An 18892-nucleotide genomic window follows, 5' to 3' on the forward strand; every position below is an offset into this window, starting at 1 on the left:
GAAATTTCCTCTTCATGAAAGGAACTTTTCTCTGCATGAAAGTGCGTGAACTTTTTCTCTACATGAAATAAACGTTTCTCTGCATAAAAGTGCGTGAAATTTTCTCTACATGAAATAAACTTTTCTCTGCATAAAAGTGCGTGAACTTTTCTCTACATGAAATAAACTTTTATCTTCATGAAAGTGCGTGAACTTTGCTGCACTATAATTTATCATCTGAGATGAGTGGGTTGCCATCAAGTACAACATATGTATCATAATGCCAACAGCTACAGCCTTTTTCTTGCACATTAAACCTCGTGCATCTCCTCACCGTCTAATCAAACCCTGCCGTGATCAGATGGCAGTCGCACCTTTCCTTGCTGAAACCTGCATACACTTTAACCTACGGGGGCGGTGGTTTTCATCTGCCACACATCGTATTTTGATTGGATCGCTGGCCCTTGTACGTATACCACCGAACCTCGGTGGGCAGTGCGGGGAGTACCGCTTACCGCCTACCTCTACATCTCCCGTGCTTATCGTCCGCACATCTTTCGCGTGCGACGACTGTTGGATCCACTGCTCTTTGATCCGACGGCTCACATTCATCTTCCATGTATGGTTGTGTCAAAATAATGAGTAGGCGGTCTAATAGATCAATGGGTATACCATGTGGAGACTTGTAATTTTTTCCACGGATTTTTGTGATGCCACGATTTGTTGCAACAACCAATATCGGTGCCATCTCATTCTCTAGAGCATGATTCAAAAATGAGAAGCATTCAATGTCAAGCATATGGAATTCTTCAATAAGAAGCACATATGGTACAATTTCAACGTTGCCTTCTTCCCTCCATTCAGCAACTTTACTGTCAATCTGTTCCCTCACTTCAAAACGGATCTCTCCAGTATCTCCTATAAACAGGGCCAGAAACCCTTGCATCCTGCTATTGATGACATTGATTTCATGCAGCGTAACGCAATGCACCACTTCTTTGCGTTTCTGAAGCTCTCCATCCAGGCACTGTACGAACTTGGTCTGCGGCCCCATTGCATCATAATCCCTGGACCTTGTAAAAGACCGCCCCAACTTTGTAATATTCCTAGAAGCTTTATCGATCGCAATCACATCCCCACTCTGGACCTTCTCCTTGCTCAAACCTTCGATCTTCTTTCTCCCCAAATCATACACAGTCTCCATCTCTATTGTCTATCTGCTCCTCGAATATTGCCATATTGACATCAATGACAATCTGTGTCCAACATATTACTCATACCTTCTACCATAAGTTTACCATGAAGTATTCGAAGGCCCTTCTCTCCAATATGTCCAAGCCTTTAATGCCATAGCATGGTCTCTTCTCTAGAGACCACTATATTTTTTGCTCCACTTTCAAGAACCACAGAAATGTTGCACCCATCAATAAGAGTGATACCTTGCATATTGTACAGAGTTCCAATCCGAACTCCCCCATCAATACGAGTTCTCCCCGAACCATCTTGTAGGTATCTTTCTTGAACACTGTTTTTACACCTTCATCATCCAACTTGCTTACAGAAATCAGATTTCTGGCCAATGTAGGAATATGCAGAACACCCAGAAGTGTTCTAACCCTTCCACCTTGCAGCCTCAACTTCACATTTCTGTGACCAACAATTTTAGCCTTCCTATCATCCACTAAGAAGACATCACCACCATCATATTTCTCATACTCACAGACCACTCTCTATGGGGAGTGAAGTGAAAGGATGTCCTTGAGTCAATCAACCATGCCTCATGATCTACATGTGTACTTGAAGAAGCCAAGTACACATCCCCACCTTTACCTGAGGTGTTTTTCACCTCTGCAGAAAGAGCATCATCAAATCCCTTTCCTTTCTTAGGAGCTTTAGATTTACAGTCCCTTTTGTAGTGCCCTTCCTTTCCGCATTTCTAGCAAACCACCATTACAGGTTTTCTTGGAGATTTAGATCTCCCACTCGATGACTTATTTTTGTTTTTTTTCTGGGACCATCCTCGTATATACAAGGCATCACCATTCTGGCTCTCCATATTTTTCTGTCTCATATCCTCCATCAGCAAGGCAGTTGCATTGCTACCTATTGCAATAACCAGACTATCCCATGAATATGGTAGAGAACACAATAAACTAATGCACTTATCTTCATATGAAATTTTAATATCAACAGACAATAACTGACTTACCACAGTATTAAATGCATTTAGATGCTCTTTCACTGAGTCTCCATCCTTCATCCTTAGGTTATACAACTTTTTCCGTAGGAACAATTTATTCACCAGAGACTTAGATTGGTACAAAGTCCCTAACCTGTCCCACAAAGCCTTCAACATAGCTTCCCCTGATACATTCAACAATACTAAATCTGAGACACACAATTGTATTTTACTCTTTTCCTTCCAATCCAACTTCTTCCATTCTTCATAGGACACTCCCATTGGTTTAGTACCTAGATCTACCGCGATCCATTGATCTTTGTCCACCAATAGATCCTCCATCTTGAGTTTCCACAACTCAAAACTTTCACCATTAAATTTCTCGGTCTCTATCTTTCCACTGCTCGTCATCTTCTTTCACCATTGGAATCGATCCCGCAGATCTCCCACTAAACAGGGTCTACCACAGGCCTGAGCGAAACCCCTTAGAAACAAAGGCATCCCCTTGAAGCCAAAACAACTATGATACCAAATGTAGGTTTTAAGCACATACAGAATTACCTGCATATGAATTTTGAAACATAGAAAATAAACAATAGCGAGAGAATAACACATAAAACACATATACACAGAAATTTTCCCCTGGATCCCAAAACCGGGACTACCATATTGATTTTTCATTATGTTCCTTTCAATGTTACAATACATATTTATACATGTTGAAGCATCCAATATCATGGACCGAAAACCATCACGTCCAAAACCATGGAATGAAAATAATCACATCCAAAACCATGGACCGAAAACCATCATGTCCAAAACCATGTGTGAAAACCATGCACAAAACCATAGGTAGGTTCGCCCAACCTAATATGGGGTCCATAAAATATAACACTACATGGGCTAGTCATGGAACAAATATAATACAACCCAACACAAGAGCCATGGACACGATATGGACCATTGTCCGATTTATAAGAACTATATTATGGGGGGAAGGTTTGTTCCCATGAAACCAGAGAATAATGTTGGGCCGAGCACAGGAGCTGCGCTATGGCGTGTTATCTATCAGGTTATAGGACAACAAGTGACTGATAATTTCCATTTACTACATAAGTTTGTATAGACCCCTCAACAGTTGTTTTGCAATTTTTGTAAGTCTGTGGGTCATGATGAATGCCATTGTAGGAGATATGAGCTATTGATGGATAGAAACCCTATCTACCGAATGCAGGCAGAGAACTGGCCTTAGGATCAGGGTGCAGGAGCAGCGCATGGAGGATGCCAAGGCTGAGGATGAGGAAGAGAGGGTGGAACTAGTTGAGGATGAGGACAGGTAATTTTATATAATTGTGGCAAAGGAGGACACTTTGCGTGAGATTGCACAAACCCCACGCATCCATCATGTCTTTATTGTCAATAGTTTGACCATGTGATAGATGAATTTCCGGTCCTTATTAGAAAAATTCAAGAAAAGAAGGTACAACCCCAACATCCTACACAAAACATCTAGATGATGAGGGTAGAGCCCCATGAAGATGATCAAAGCATAAATATAGTAACTAAAAGTGGTATGGACACTATTGTAGATAAAGGTAAGTAGCTTGAGGCTAATGAGTGGGTGCACAAGGCTATCGAGAAAGAAATAGAGTTTGACCTTAATCGCGCTAAAGAGACCTTCATGGAAGCAAAGAAGAAATTCGTTGAGGCCTCCACCTCAGGAAGCCAAGAGAAAATGCCATAAACTAATATGACACAAGAAGTAGATCCTTCGGTATTAGCTACTTTTCTGAAGACCTGTATGAAGTTACTACGTGATAAGAAAGCAGTAGAAGGGCTGCAAGATTTAACCAACAAGTGCACAGATAAAGAAAAGACTCCTACTGAATAGCGCATCGTGAAGAAAATTGGTAAGCATAAGAAGCACATGGGGCGTGAGATGAGGCTGACCACGCAAATAGGAGAATATGAAATGGACCATGTAATTTTGGATTTGTCATCTTATGCAAATGTCTTGCCTAAGAAGATGTGGGAAAGGATGGGGAGACCTGCACTACACTAGTCTCCTATTCAGTTGTGCATGGAAAATCAACAGAATATGATTCCAATGGGGTGCTTATATGGTGTAACAGTCAATATTGAGGGTGCAAGCGCACTGGTTGACTTTGAGGTCATTGAAATAGTGGATGACAGTAACCTGTATCCCACGCTACTAGGAATTGACTGGGATTTTGATATGGACATGGTAATCAATTTGAAGAAGCGGAAGATGACGTTTGGAAGGAAGTCGCTCAGGGTTGTAGTACCACTAGACCCTGTTGAAGGAGAACGTTATACTAAACCTGTTTGTGAATTTGTGGAAAGTGATGATGATCTGGATCAAATATACAAGACCACAGTGCAAAATAAGGATTGGATCAATCCTACGGCCGATGGACAAATTGCATGGGACAGGGCTGGTTCTTGCACCTCAGACTCGGATGAAAAGCTTAACCACTGGTAGAATCTGTTGCATGAAGTATCTACACTCCGTTGCAATATGATGACTAAATCACTGCACTATGTCTCAACTAAGGTAAGAAAGGTTCTGCATTATGATGGTTTGACTGATGTGGACCTATTTTTAGATGAATTTTAAAGGGAAGTACCAGAAGAACATCGCTTCCAAGCACTGGAGTTGGCACTGCGTGCTATGCTTGTCCATTGGTGGGGTATGCATAAGGAGAGCTTTGCTAGATGGAAGGAATACAAAAGGATGATGCAATTAAGGTTTTGATATGTTTGGGGCACACTGGATATTACAAAAAGTTTATCAAGGCATATGCTTAGATAACCATGTCGATGGAAAAATTATTGAAGAAAGATGCGATGTGTTGTTTGGATTGTCAGTGCAGTTTGGATGTCTTGAAGGAAAATAGGTAATTGCACCTATTTTGGTGTTTCCATGCTGGAAGAAAGAGTTCCATGTGCATGTAGATGCCTCTTTCATTGCGCTAGGTGCAGTATTAACACAGGAAAGAGAAGGAGAAATTGATCATCCAATAGCCTTTGCAAGAAGAAAGTTATCAAAGGCTGAGAAGAATTATTCCACTACAGAGCACGAAGGGCTGGCGATGGTCTATGCACTGTAAATATTTATGAACTATTTGTTGGGCAGACAATTTAAAATGTATATAGATCACTCCGCGTTGAAGTGCCTGGTCAATAAGCCTATGTAGGGGGGGCGATTTGCCGATGGTTATTATTATTTCAGGAATATAAATTTGAAGTGATTGAAGCCGGGAAGGCTGAATGCAGTACCAGACCATTTGTAAAGGATTGAAACTGGTGAGGAACCAAATAGTTTGGAGGAAGGATTGTTGGATGCGCAACTCTTTACGGTGCGCGTCACGGATGGTCATTTTTCTGATATGATGCAGTTTTTAACTACGGGTACAACTCCCGAAGGATATTCCACTTAGCAGAAGAAGGAATTAGTAGTTCGCTCTGCAAATTTTTCAGTGATTACAGGTCACTTGTATAAGATGGGAACATATGAAATACTACAAGGGTATGTTCCAGAATTTGAACAAGCTAGTATCCTCACTGAAACACATGACGGGGTTGCAGGAGGACACTACGCAGGAAAAGTGACCATGAAGAAGATTTTGCGCACTAGGTTATGGTGGTTGACATTGCATAAGGATTCTAAGGCATATTGTAAGGTGTGCGATGCTTGCCAAAGGATAGGAATGTCTTCGCGAAGAGATGAATTTCCTTTAAATCATCAGGTTTCATTGCAGGTATTTGATAAATGGGCCATTGATCTCATAGGTCCAATACAACCACTAGGAAAGAGGATGGGCACGTGGTATATCATTACTGCAATAGAATATTTAACCAGATGGGTGGAAGCACAGCCAGTGAAGGATTGTACAGCTGCCACCACTACGAAGTTTTTGTTTGAATATGTCTTAACGTGGTTTGGATGCCCTAAGACATTGATGAGAGATAGGGGTACACATTTCTTGAATGAAGTAATCCGCGTGATGCTTGAGGAATTCCAAGTGTATCATCAAAAGAGCACACCCTATCACCAACAGGTGAATGGAACGGTGGAAGCTTTTAACAAAATCTTGGAGAACACGTTGACTAATGTCTGCAATGTGCAGAGGAATAATTGGGATATGTGCGTACCAATAGGGATATGGGCATATAGGACGACCTGCAATAATTTGACTGGCCAAACACCATTTAGGTTGGTCTATGGGATTGAAGCATTCATGCCTAAGGAATACATTGTGCCAAGCCTACGTATTGAAAATTTGATAGAGATGGAGGATCGTGAGACCTTGGAGGAATGACTCGCGCAACTAATGGAGTTAGAAGAGGATCGCTTTATTATAGGATGACACCAGCAAGTGAAAAAGGAACACAACAAAACATGGCATGACAGGCATATTAAGTTGCGCACTTTCAAGGTGGATGATTTAGTGCTGCTATATGACAGCAAGTTCACAAAATTTCTGAGGAAATTTCAAATGCACTGGTTGGGGCCATATGTTGTTAAGGAAATCACAAATGGTGGCATAGTTTAGCTTGCTAAGCTGAATGGGGAATCATTCCTTGGAAAAGTGAATGAAAGTAGGCTAAAGTTGTATACAGGGGATCCTGCCCCTACACAATGACTACATGGTAGCAAGATAGTCTTAGTAATATAGGCAACTGCAAGGGATTGCAGGACTATAAACTACGCTACCCAACGAGGAGAGAAAATATGGTAAGCAGGCTATGCGATGGAAGAAAGTAGTGCGACAGGTGAAGCTGCGCTGGATGAGCTGCACCATGGAGGATGGCACCGTGCAGATGGGTCCAAAAGTAGCCGTTGGAGTCACTATTCTGATCTAGGAGGATCTCATTAGATCAGTTGCATAGGTTCATCATCAATGTATAGTGTCGTCGTAAAAATTTAGTCCAGTACCATTCAGTTTCGACAGTGTTGATTATGGTTCAGGTTATCCAGGTGATGTTTATGGTTTTTCATGGTGTTCAGTTGATGTGGTGTTGTACCTGGCTGTCGACATGTGGTTGTCATCATTTCTACTAGGATTTGGTCGTCAACTTGTGTTTGTCGTCCGCCTCACAGGATTTGGTGTCGATATGGGTTGTCGTCGTATGATTGGGTGAATGTCACATTGTGACAATTGTTGTAAAAGGGTTTGTTCTTAGATCTAAAAATCTAAAGACCTACACCTAAACCATAATACTTTGACCCTAACCTAGCAAATCCATGCATCAAAATACATAAAACCTATGCTAAAGTATAACCTTGAGTGCTAGACCTAAATCTAAGTCCTAACACTAAACTATGGTGTCAAACCCTAATCCTAAACCTATCGAACATGGTATATTCTAATTCTATGTATTAAAACAAATAAAAAAATAAATTAATCCCTAAGTTCTATAACCCTCGGCCATGTTAAAACATTAAAAAACATTACAAATAACATAAATCAATCCCTAACCACCAACCCTAATCGCAGTGGGACTGCATGCCATGTGATTGGTTAGTGGTTAGCCATCGGGTTAGTGCTGGGAGTTAACGGCCTGGGACAGGTTAAGTTATCCAAGTTTGAAAGTCACGCGGAGGTTGGTACATGTGAATAGACAGTTTTAGTTAATGGGTTGGAGGTTATTGTTAACCACAACATTAACAGTCAGTGAAAACATAACCATGTGAACGACTATGAAAACCACGGTGGGGAGACTGCGTCAGAACTGCTGGACTGTCTACCAACCATCACCATGCATGCGAATAGTTATGGGGAGTCACTGGAACCGGTGAGCTGATAAACCATTAGGTGTCAGTCTGACAGTTGATCACTGAGAGAAAACAATTGTTCACAAGGGCAGTTAAACCAATGCCCTGTTTATTAATCACCAGGATAACCAAAGTGTATTTTGGGTTTTTTGTTATGATTTTGTTCTAAATTAATTCAAACACCACGTAACCTCTTCATTACGTGTCACAAGGTGACCAGCCTGAGGCCAGTGAACAATTCAATGTAGCACATTCATGCCTAATTTGGTATCAGGAGTTCGAGTGAACCTTAGAACTTATAAATTCATCCTTATGCTCATGTAAAGGAGAGGAGGGTGATTTTGGTTTTTGTATGTAGATTCTGGAGGTTAGAGGTTGTTTTTGTTTTCAGTGTAACATGAGCATCCAGAGTCGGAATTTGGAACTGTGACAAGCATTGGAAATCTGGTACAGAGAGCTATCCTTTGATAGTGACCAGAAGTGCCTGCGTGCACATTAAGTTTGGTCAAATCTCTGTGTAATTGACCTCTTCTAGTTCAATCCTAATAAAGTGGTTGCCCATCTTGAAAGTGGACCCAGAGATGTAGTCCATCAGAGACAAACTCCATAATCAACTTTGATGTCCCATATCACTATGTTTTTGTTGTTTTCACTTCTATTTTGCATCGTACTTATGTTTTATCAGCTTTCGTAAAGTCTTTCTTCTCAAGCAGTTCTCTTGGTTTCTGCATTTTTAGCTAACATTTAATTCATTAATGGCTATTCAATTCTACATCAGTTTTAACTTATGATCATTTCAAATAATATAATTTTCTATTAGAGTAGGTTTCATTTATAGAATTTTCCATTGAATGTTAACCAGGTCAAAGTCGCAACGTGGAGACGAAATCCTTGAGCAGATTGATTTAAATATTGGGAAACGACAATTCATTCATAAGTCGACCATGACAGGATCTAATGCAGGTGAAAACACTAAAACTAATATGAGTGATGAATAGTATCAGCAAGGTTTCTTGACTATGCAACAAACATTGGGAGAACTCTACAAAGACAAGAAGGCGAGAGATGCAGCTTCTTCTTCAAAGACATCGAAGAAGGAAAAAGGTAAATGCAAGGTTGATAAACCTCCTTCACCTCCATCATATCCATCATCCCCTTCTTCTTCTTCTTCTTCTAGTGCAGAATCTGAAACAAAAAAGAAACCGAAGAAAACATCTCTTTTGAAACTTGATGTAAAATTTGAGTTACCTATTTATGATGGCGAAATGAATCCTAAAAAAGCTAGATAACTGGATTAAGTAGTTAGAAGTGTATTGTCATATTTAGAACATTTATGATGATAAAACGAAAATTCAGTTAGCTACACTTAGAATGGGGGGAACAGCTTTAATCTGGTGGGAAAGTAAAACTCAAATAGATGTAAAGTGAAAAGGAAAAGTCATCTCTTCATGGTCTAAGTTTTTAAAAGCTCTTAGGAAACAATTCTATCCTTTAAGATACATGCAACAAACTACTATTGATTGGTAGCATCTGAGGCAAGGTAAAGGTGTTGGGCATGGAATCCCCCCAAGACATGTTTTGGGGCTTAAAGCCCATGTTTTGGCCAAGTCTTTTGTAAAAGCTCTGTGAAGTGTGGGTGTGGAGCACGAAATTATGATAGAGTCACAAGGTTGTCTGCCCTATTTTTGTAATGTAATGTCAGCGTAATAGACCTACCCATGGTCCACGGACCATGGGATTGTATAAATAGAGCGAGGCTCTAAGTGTATAAGATAACGAATACAATAGAAGAAATGGAATAGAGGAGCATGAGAAGTTGAAGTGTAAATTGTGTTTGTGGGTCATAGAGTAGGAGAAGGCTCTGCAGTTGAATGCACAGGGTAGGTCGAGTCTGTAACCATTGGGAGAATCAATAAAGAGAAGTTTTACTACATTTTTGTGTATCTTTTCCTGGTTTAATGCATGATTGGATATAATTTGCAAGTATAATGTTTATTTACTGCGCGAACCTATATGAATGTTTTGTATAACTAATTATAACTTAAGACATTCAAGTAGGTGGAGGTAATTAACTAGTACTGGATGATAAGTAAGATCTCAAGTAATAGCGTAGGACACGGCGCAAGAGCTCCACAGCCCCTGGTTAGGGCTATGTGAAGGTAGTGTATCAGACCGCGATGAACGGGAAAGTGCGTGAAGCAACCTACACGCAGGAACAAACAGTGGACCAGTTGAACCTCGCAAACATATCAAGGGTGCGGAAACCTAGTTCTAGCACCCTCCCATACTACTTCAGGTGATACCTCAGTCTGCACTCCGTGGACTATTGCCGAAAGGGCAAATAGTACAGGGATTTGTTTGGCTAATTAACTCCAAACCTGGGTCAAGCCCCAACAAGCCAACAAATGGTTCCATTACTAGGACTGGGATCTGCATAGAGATGTATGATGTCGTATCACTGGAATCCGATTAAGAAAGGAATTGAATATTGGTTGGACAGGAAGATTCACGAGTTCACAACATAGGAAAATGGGAATCCGCAACTATCAAAGGAAGAGTGGCTAGACTACTACTTATATACAGAGATCCATGAAATTTTTTTTGCATCCTTCCCCCTTGAGATGTACGAGTGGATCGTGAAGCTAGTAGATAGCCAAGGAAGGTGTAAACTCGACAAACCTATTGGGTGGACTCCAGAATTGGTGTGCAGACTGGAAGTATCAAAAGATAAGATCGTGTGAATTGTCGATCACTAGCTCGATCGAATAATAAGAGGATTCATCATGAATTCACAGTAGATACTTCAATCTGCTATAAAGAGGTAGAACGACACTTCCTCAAGGGACAGCAAGGTAAGTATGTTAAATATTTGAACACTTGGATTAAAATTCTACTGTGTGAAAAGTGGGTTATGTGAATAAATTGATGTTTGGGGCTACACGAAGTGGGAGAATCTACATAAACGAAGGTAGCATAGAACTAGAAACTAGCCCCTTGATTTCACCTCCACGAGGGGGTGAAGAAGAGCTCGTGAAGGTCTCACCAAGAAGTGCAATCAATCTGATAAGTCAGAGGATTCCGCGCATACCACACCACCACTAGTATCACCATCTTCACCCCCATCTTCACCCATACCACCTTCGCCACCACCGCAAAGCAGTATGGCAAGCGTGATAAAGCTACCAGTGTTCAAGGGAGAAGGGAATGAAGATCCAGACCAATTTTGGTTCATGATAAAGTTTGTATGGGAAGCACAGGGTGTGATGGATGACAATATAAAGAAGGCAACGCTAGTTAGTGCACTGCAGGATCGTGTGCTGACTTGGTACATTAAGCATTCCAATGAAAATCCTAATGCAGGGATCGCAGATCTCCAAACAACACTAAACAAATAATTTAGCAGGCTGAAGTCAGAGGCACAGTCAATCATTGGGTTCAAGGAAATCATAATGCTACCAGGCGAAACCCCATGGGAGTTGGATCAAAGACTGAAGTGCACAATTCGTGAAGCAAACATGACATTAACAAATGGGAAACACCGCGAATGGTTTGTAGCATCGTTAATACCACATATACAGAACGCGTTGTCGCAATAGAGGCTAACCACTCAGGCCGAGGCCTTGGAGGTTGCGATGAGATTGCACGAGACCTCGATACAAGATCCTAACCTAGGAGTCCAACAGATTCATGCGCAGTTGAAAAACTTGTGCTTGGAGATGCAGAGTTTGAAACAAGATAGGACAACCTGCCCAGAGATGCGCGATGAGGTATGGTGCGTAAAATGCAAGAGCTAGGGGCACAAGAAGGACCATTTCCTGGTGTTCGCGAATTACCTTGTGGGAGGAGGGTCAATGCCACTAAGACTGGAGGCACAAGTAGGACCAAGCGTGGCGCCTACATTGTGGTGTGTGATCTGTTAGATAGGAGGAAAGCATGCTACAGATAACTGCCATCTATTACAAAAGTATACACAGAATTCACAACAATTGTTCTGTAATTTCTGTAGATCAGTATGACATGATGAGCTTACCTGTAGAAGTTATGAGATGATGATGGATCAAACTCCTACCTACAGAGTTCAGGCCGAAACACGACCCCTCAATTAAAACACAGGAATGATGCACACTGGATTTCAAGGGCGCGGGTGAGGCCGAGGTGGAGGGGGACCAGGAAGAGGCCACATACAGCTGATATGTTACAATTGCGGAGGGCCAGGGCATTATGCCAGAAATTGTACAAATCCAACGCGAGCATAATGCTTGTATTGTATGTTGTTTGATCATGAGATGGAGGACTGTCCCACACTGATAACGAGGTTGTGCGATAGAGGAGCACTCCAACCTCTCCCGACTCAGAACCTGCAAATGATGATATCTGAGCCATGTGAAGAACCTAATGTAAATATCATGCTTCGGAGTGGAATTACGATCGGAGATAACAAAGGCAAGCAACCTAAAGAAAGTACCTGGGTTCACAAGGCTCCAACAAAGGAACCAGAATTCGATTTGGAGCGCGCTAAGGAGACTTTCATGGAGGCTAAGAGGAGCTACGATGATGCCTCCACTTCAGGAAATAAAGATAGACTGGAGCGAGAAATGGACCCATCGAGGCTCACTACATTCTTGGATACATGCATGAATCTACTGTGCGAGTGCAAGGTTGTAAAGGGACTGCAAGAACTCATAACAAGATGTGTTGGGACTGCACCAGGAGAACTGCGTGTAGTCTGAAAGCTCGGGAAGCACATGACGCGAACAAGAAGAGAGATGAGATTGACCACGCAGATTGGGGAATATGAGATGGACCAAGTGATTCTGGATCTAGGATCAGACGTGAACGTCCTGCCAAAACAAACATGGGAGTGCATGGGCATGCCTGGATTGGAGTGATAAATCTAAAGAAGTGCAAGATGATCTTTGAGAAAACGTCACTACATGTAGCGGTACCCTGAGACCCTGCGGAAGGATCACGCTACATGGAGCCAGTGTGCGACTACGACAACGATGACAATCTGGACTGCGTCTACAAGATAAACATACAGGAGTAAGACTAGGTAAATCCAACCATGGATGGCCGAATCTCATGGGAGCGTGAAAGCTTCTGCACATCCGATTTTTACAAGGAGATAGAACGATGGAAAAACTGGTTACACGAGGTAACCATGCTCAACTGTAACATGATGACAAGGTCGTTGCATTGCGTAGCAATAGAGGTAAGAGATTTGCCTACATATGATGGGTTAAGTGAGGTGGATGACTTCCTAAACAAATTTGAAAGAGAGGTACTGGAACAACAGTGCTTCGACGCTCTGAAATGGGTACTGTGAGCTACACCCACAAGATGGTGGGGGATGCACTGGAGAAGTTTTGAGGTCTGGCACGAATGTAGAAGTATGATGTGCATGCAGTTTGGGAAGCCTCTGATACGATTAACAGACAAAATTGTGGGGATGAACTGGCCCGCGCACCCACCTATCTAGGTGGATACAGGCATATGGTGTGAAACTTGCATAGATTCACACAACCTTCGCATTAGGAGACATGGTCAGTAAGCAAGTGAGGGCAAGGCAATGGCGTAAATGACCCCCCCGGTTGGAACCAAAAAGTATGGAAAGACCAAGTCCGTAGAAGGATATTCACGAAGAAGCCTTTTATAAAGTCCACAAAGCACTGAACAAGGTCCACAATACGAAAGCGGACTAACTGGGACCTACGCATACCAGCAGTTCTATGGGATTATAGGACTGCATGCAAGCACCTAACCGCGTAGGTACCACCAAGGCTAGAGTATCAAGAAAATATTGTAAGTCCTATAGTACATGGAAATCTTGGACCGCGCATGATAGAAATGGTAGATACAATGGTTCACGGAACCCTAGAAGAAGAAATCCAACTGGGAAATTATAGGCTTCAGGAACTTGAAGAAGAATGGGTACGATTAAGAAAGAAAAGTGCTCTAGTGGATGTGGAAGTCAAGAAACTGGAGGACGAGATAAAGCAATATTTTCTCGATAAAAAGACCAGGGTGATAAGGCAAGATGCACACAATCACGATAACAAGTTTGAGGCCTACCGTCGCAAATTGATCAGTCTGATACCTTGGCTTGGACCGCCCATTACTAAGTGGATCGACCGAGGTAGCGCGTTGTAGATGATAAAGTGTGTGATGCTGCCTGTAACAATAAAAGGTGGGTATTTCCCAGGAAACGTGATGCATGATAGGATGAAACTTTACATAGGTGGTGCGACCACCTGACTAGCCAAGGGAAGTACAGTCTTAGCATGCCAGATAGTTGAAAGGAAGTGTGGGACTATAAACTATTATGTTGGGGAGCTACGTGCAGAAGCAAAGATTCACAAGGTCTGCGCCCGCACACGGGGGGCTGTGTTGCCCCACGAGTTGGCCATAAAGTGACCATTGAAGTCACTATTCATGATGGTATGCTCGACTTAAGACCAAATGGAGTGGGCAACAGGTATTTTAGACGCGATTTATGGGCAATATTTGGGAAACTCTACCGCCAAGGGAGCATTAACAAACCAGATTTGGGGGGAATGGTTGAATTCAAATTCAAAAAGCACTATAAATTATAAGGGGCTACCCAGCAAACAACACTTGGTCATTTGCAAATTGAGTTATTGAGCAAAGCCCTGATTTTTGTGTGTTGAGCATTGATTGAGCCCCTGAGTTCGCGAGTGCTAGATTTCTGGACGAACACAATGGAAACAGCTGAGGAAGTTATGGCAATAATAGAAATGGCCGATGTTGGGCATGGAATCCCCCCACAACATGTTTTTGGGCTCAAAGCCCAAGTTTTGGGTCAAGTGTATTATAAGACTCTGGGAATTGTGGGCACGCAGCATGACGTATAGGTTGAGTCATAGGGTTGTCCACCCTAAGTTTTGTAATGTAATGTCAGCCTACCCATGGTCCGCGGACCATGGAATTGTATAAATAGAGCGAGGATCTAAGTGTAAAGAAAATTAATAAGAACATAGAGAATCTAATGGATAGGATGAGATAGCGAAGCATAAAGCAACATTCTAAGTGTTCTTGGGTCATAGTAGTAGGAAGAGGCTCTGTAGCTGAGTGCGCAGAGGCCTAGTAGAGTCTACAGTTGAGTGTGCGGACCCCTACAACTGAGTGCGCATGGTGGTGTTGAGTCTGTAATCAGGATTGAAGATTAATAAAGAAGAAGTTGATTTTTATTTCTGTGTAATTGTGCTGCATTGTCTTCTTTACATCTATATTGGTTTGTTTATTGCACGCACTGTTATGATTTCTAAATACGTTGTAATAATTATTAATCTTACACCCACAAGTTAAGTAATCAGGTAATAATAGATTAAATAACACATAACTTGGGTATTATATAGGTTGTGCCCCAAGTAAGACTGCGTGGAAGCAGCATCACAGATTGAGAAGGAATAACAAGTGCGCGTAGCAACGTGTGCACAGGGTCAAACCACGTATCTCCAAAAGCTCATTAGACATTCCCAGGGTGTGGAAACCTGGTTCTAGCACCCTCCCATACTACTTCGGGTGAGATCTCAGTCCACGCTCCACAGACTGTTGCCGAAAGGGCTAGTAGTACCAGGATTTTCTTGGCTAAATCACTTTTGAACCTGGGTCAGGCCCATACAAGCCAACAAATTGTTCCGTTTCTGGGACCGGGATCTGCATAAGGGATGTTTGACATTGTGCCACTGGAATCCAACAAAGAAAGAAATTAAAGAGTGGTTGGACAAGAAGATTCACAAGTTTGTGATGCAGGAAAACAGAACTCCGTGAGTATCTGAGGAATAGTGGTTGGTACACTACTTGTATATGGAAATCCACGAGATTTTCTTTGCATCCTTTCTTACTGAGCTATATGAGTGGATCGCGAAGTTGGCAGACAGCCAAGGAAGGTGTAGGCTCAACAAACCAATAGTGTGGACTCTGAAATTAGTGCGCAGACTAGAAGCTTCAAAAGATAAGATCGCACGAGCTATGGACCATTGGCTCAACCGGATAATAGGAGGATTTATCACCGAGTTTGCGGTAGACACGACCGTTAGCTACAGTGAGTTGGAGCGATGTTTCCTCAAGGGACCGCACGGTAAGTCTATTAAATCTTTGAACACCTGGATTAAAATTATATTGTGTGAAAAGCGGGTTATGCGAATAAATTAATGTTTGGGACTATGCAGAGTGGGAAGATCTATAGAAGCAGAAGTAGTGAAGGATTAGAAACCAGTCCCTTAATTTCACCCTCATAGGAGAGTGAGGAAGAGCTCGCGGAGGTTTCTCCAAGAAGCACGGTCAGTTTGATAAGGCAGTGAATTCCACGTTTACCACCTCCACCCACACCGCCACTACCATAATTTAGTATGGAAAGTGCGATCAAACTACCGGTATTTAGAGGAGTAGGGAATAAAGATCTGAACCAATTCTGGTTCATGGTAAGAGCAATATGGGAAGCACAAGGCATCGTGGATGACAATATTAAGAAGGCTACGCTGGTGAGTGTGCTGCAAGATCGCGCATTAACATGGTATATCAAGCATTATAATGACGAACGAAATGCAGGAATCACAGAGGTCCAGGCCACGCTGAACAAGGAATTTAGTAGGCCAAATTCAGAAACACAATTAATCATCAGGTTTAAGGAGATCGCGATGCTCCCAGGTGAGACCCCTTGGGATCTAGACCAAAGGCTGAAGAGTACGATTCGCGAAGCCAATATGATGTTAACAGATGGACAACATCGTGCATGGTTTGTAGCATCTATGACACCGCACTTAAGGACAACGCTATCAAAACAAAAAATTTCCACCCAGGCCAAAGTGTTGGAGATCGCAATGAGATTACATGAGACCCCTATACAAGATCTTGGGTTAGGAGTCCAACAAATCTACGTGAAACTGTAGAACCTATGTCTCGAACTGCAAAGTTTGAAACAGGACAGGACGCCTCGGCCGAAGGTGCGTGAGGAAGTATGGTGCATAAAATTCAAAGGCCAAGGGCATGACAAGGATCACTATCCAATATTCACGAACTACTTGGCAGGAGGAGGGCCAATGCTGTTAAGACCGGAGGCACAGGCAGGGCCAAGCAAAATGCCTGCATTATGGTGTGCGATCTACCAAATAGGAAGGAAACAGACTACGTATATTTGTCATCTGTTGCAGAAGTATATGTAGACGTCCCAACAATTGTTTTGTAATTTATGTAGGTCAGTAGGCCACGATGAGTACACCTGCCGAAGTTACGAACTAATGATGGATCAGACCCCTACCTACAGGTTGCATACCGAAACGCGAGCCCTCGACCCAAATGCAGGGATGGTGCATGATGGATTTCAGGGGCGCAGTTGAGGATGAAGCGGAATGGGACCAGGAAGGGGTCACAGACAACTAATTTGTTACAATTGTGGATGGCCAGGGCACTATTCCCACGATTGTACCAACCCAACAAGGATATCATGTTTGTATTGTACTCAGTTTGATCATGAGGCAGAAGACTACCCTTCGCTGATCGCAAGGATGCATGAACAAGGGGTACTCCAGCCTCCTCCGACTTATAATTTACAAATGGTGAGGTTTGAGTCGCGCGAAGAAGGCCCGAATGTAAACATGATGCTCAGGAGTGGTATGACCATGGGAGATGATAAGGGGAAGCAGCCAGAAGAAAGTGCATGGGTTCGCAAGGCTCCTACAAAGGAACCTAAGTTTGATTTAGAACACGCGAAGGAGACATTCATGGAAGCTAAGAAGAGCTTCACAGAGGCCTCCACTTCAGGTAGTAAGGATCAACTAGAACCAGGAATGGATCCTTCAATGCTCACTACCTTTCTGGAGACATGCATGAAACTTCTGTGCGACAGTAAGGTAGTCAAAGGACTACAAGAACTTATCGCTAGATGCACAGGGTCAAGAGAACCACGCGTGGTTCGGAAACTGGGGAAGCAAGCATTGCGCATAGGAAGGGAAATGAGGTTTACTATGCAAATCGACGAGTATGAAATGGATCAGGTAATCCTAGATCTCGGATCAGACGTGAATGTACTACCAAAACAAACATGGGAACGCATCGGCAGACCCGTGCTACAATGGTCTCCCATTTAGTTACGAATGGTGAACCAACAGAAGATATTGCCCATGGGAAGATTGCAAGGGGTGACAGTAGATATTGAAGGTGCGGGCGCACAGGTGGATTTTGAAGTAATAAAGATTGTCGATGGCAGTGATCCCTATCCCACGCTACTAGGAATAGACTGGGCCATGGATATGAATGGAGTCATAAATCTGAAGAAGCACAAAATGATCTTTGAAAACAAGCCACTACACGTAGTAGTACCGCTAGATCCAGCTGAAGGAGCGCGATACATTGAACCAGTGCGTGACGATGATAACGATGACGATCTCAATTTCATCTACAAGATAACCACATGAGAAGAGGATTGGGTAAATTTGATAGCAGATGGTAGGATTTCGTGGGAGCGCGACATCTCCTGCACTTCGGATTTGAACGAAAAAGTAGAACGATGGCAGAACCAGTTACACGAGGTAACCACACTCAATTGCAACATGATGATAAGATCACTACGCTGTGTAACAACAAAAGCAAGGGATCTACCTAGGTATGATGGGTTGACAGCAATAGATGAATTCCTGAACAAATTCGAAAGCGCAGTACTAGAACAGCAGTGGTTTAGTGTTCTGAAGTGGGCACTGTTCGCAAAGCCCGCACGATGGTGGGGTACGCATCAAGGAAGTTTTAAGGATTGGTGCGGATTCCAAAGGATGATGTGCCTATGATTTGGAAAACCCCAGCTCATGATGAGAGTCAGTCACCAGGGGTCGGACAACTTGTGCTCCCACCTTTCCCAATGGGTATGGACATATGACGTACTACCTGCACTAGCGCACACAACTCCCAGAATAGAGAAT

The 18892-nt window shown here is 42.6% G+C and overlaps 1 pseudogene; it reads right to left on the bottom strand.

The window, feature by feature from the left end:
- Positions 1–490: 490 nt before the first annotated feature.
- Positions 491–1183, bottom strand: LOC149198021 (uncharacterized; annotated as a pseudogene).
- Positions 1184–18892: the final 17709 nt, after the last annotated feature.

Source organism: Pinus tabuliformis, chromosome 2_2 (assembly GCF_031772625.1).
Source record: "Pinus tabuliformis cultivar Carrire ecotype Pingquan chromosome 2_2, CPIR1, whole genome shotgun sequence".
NCBI lineage: Eukaryota > Viridiplantae > Streptophyta > Pinopsida > Pinales > Pinaceae > Pinus > Pinus tabuliformis.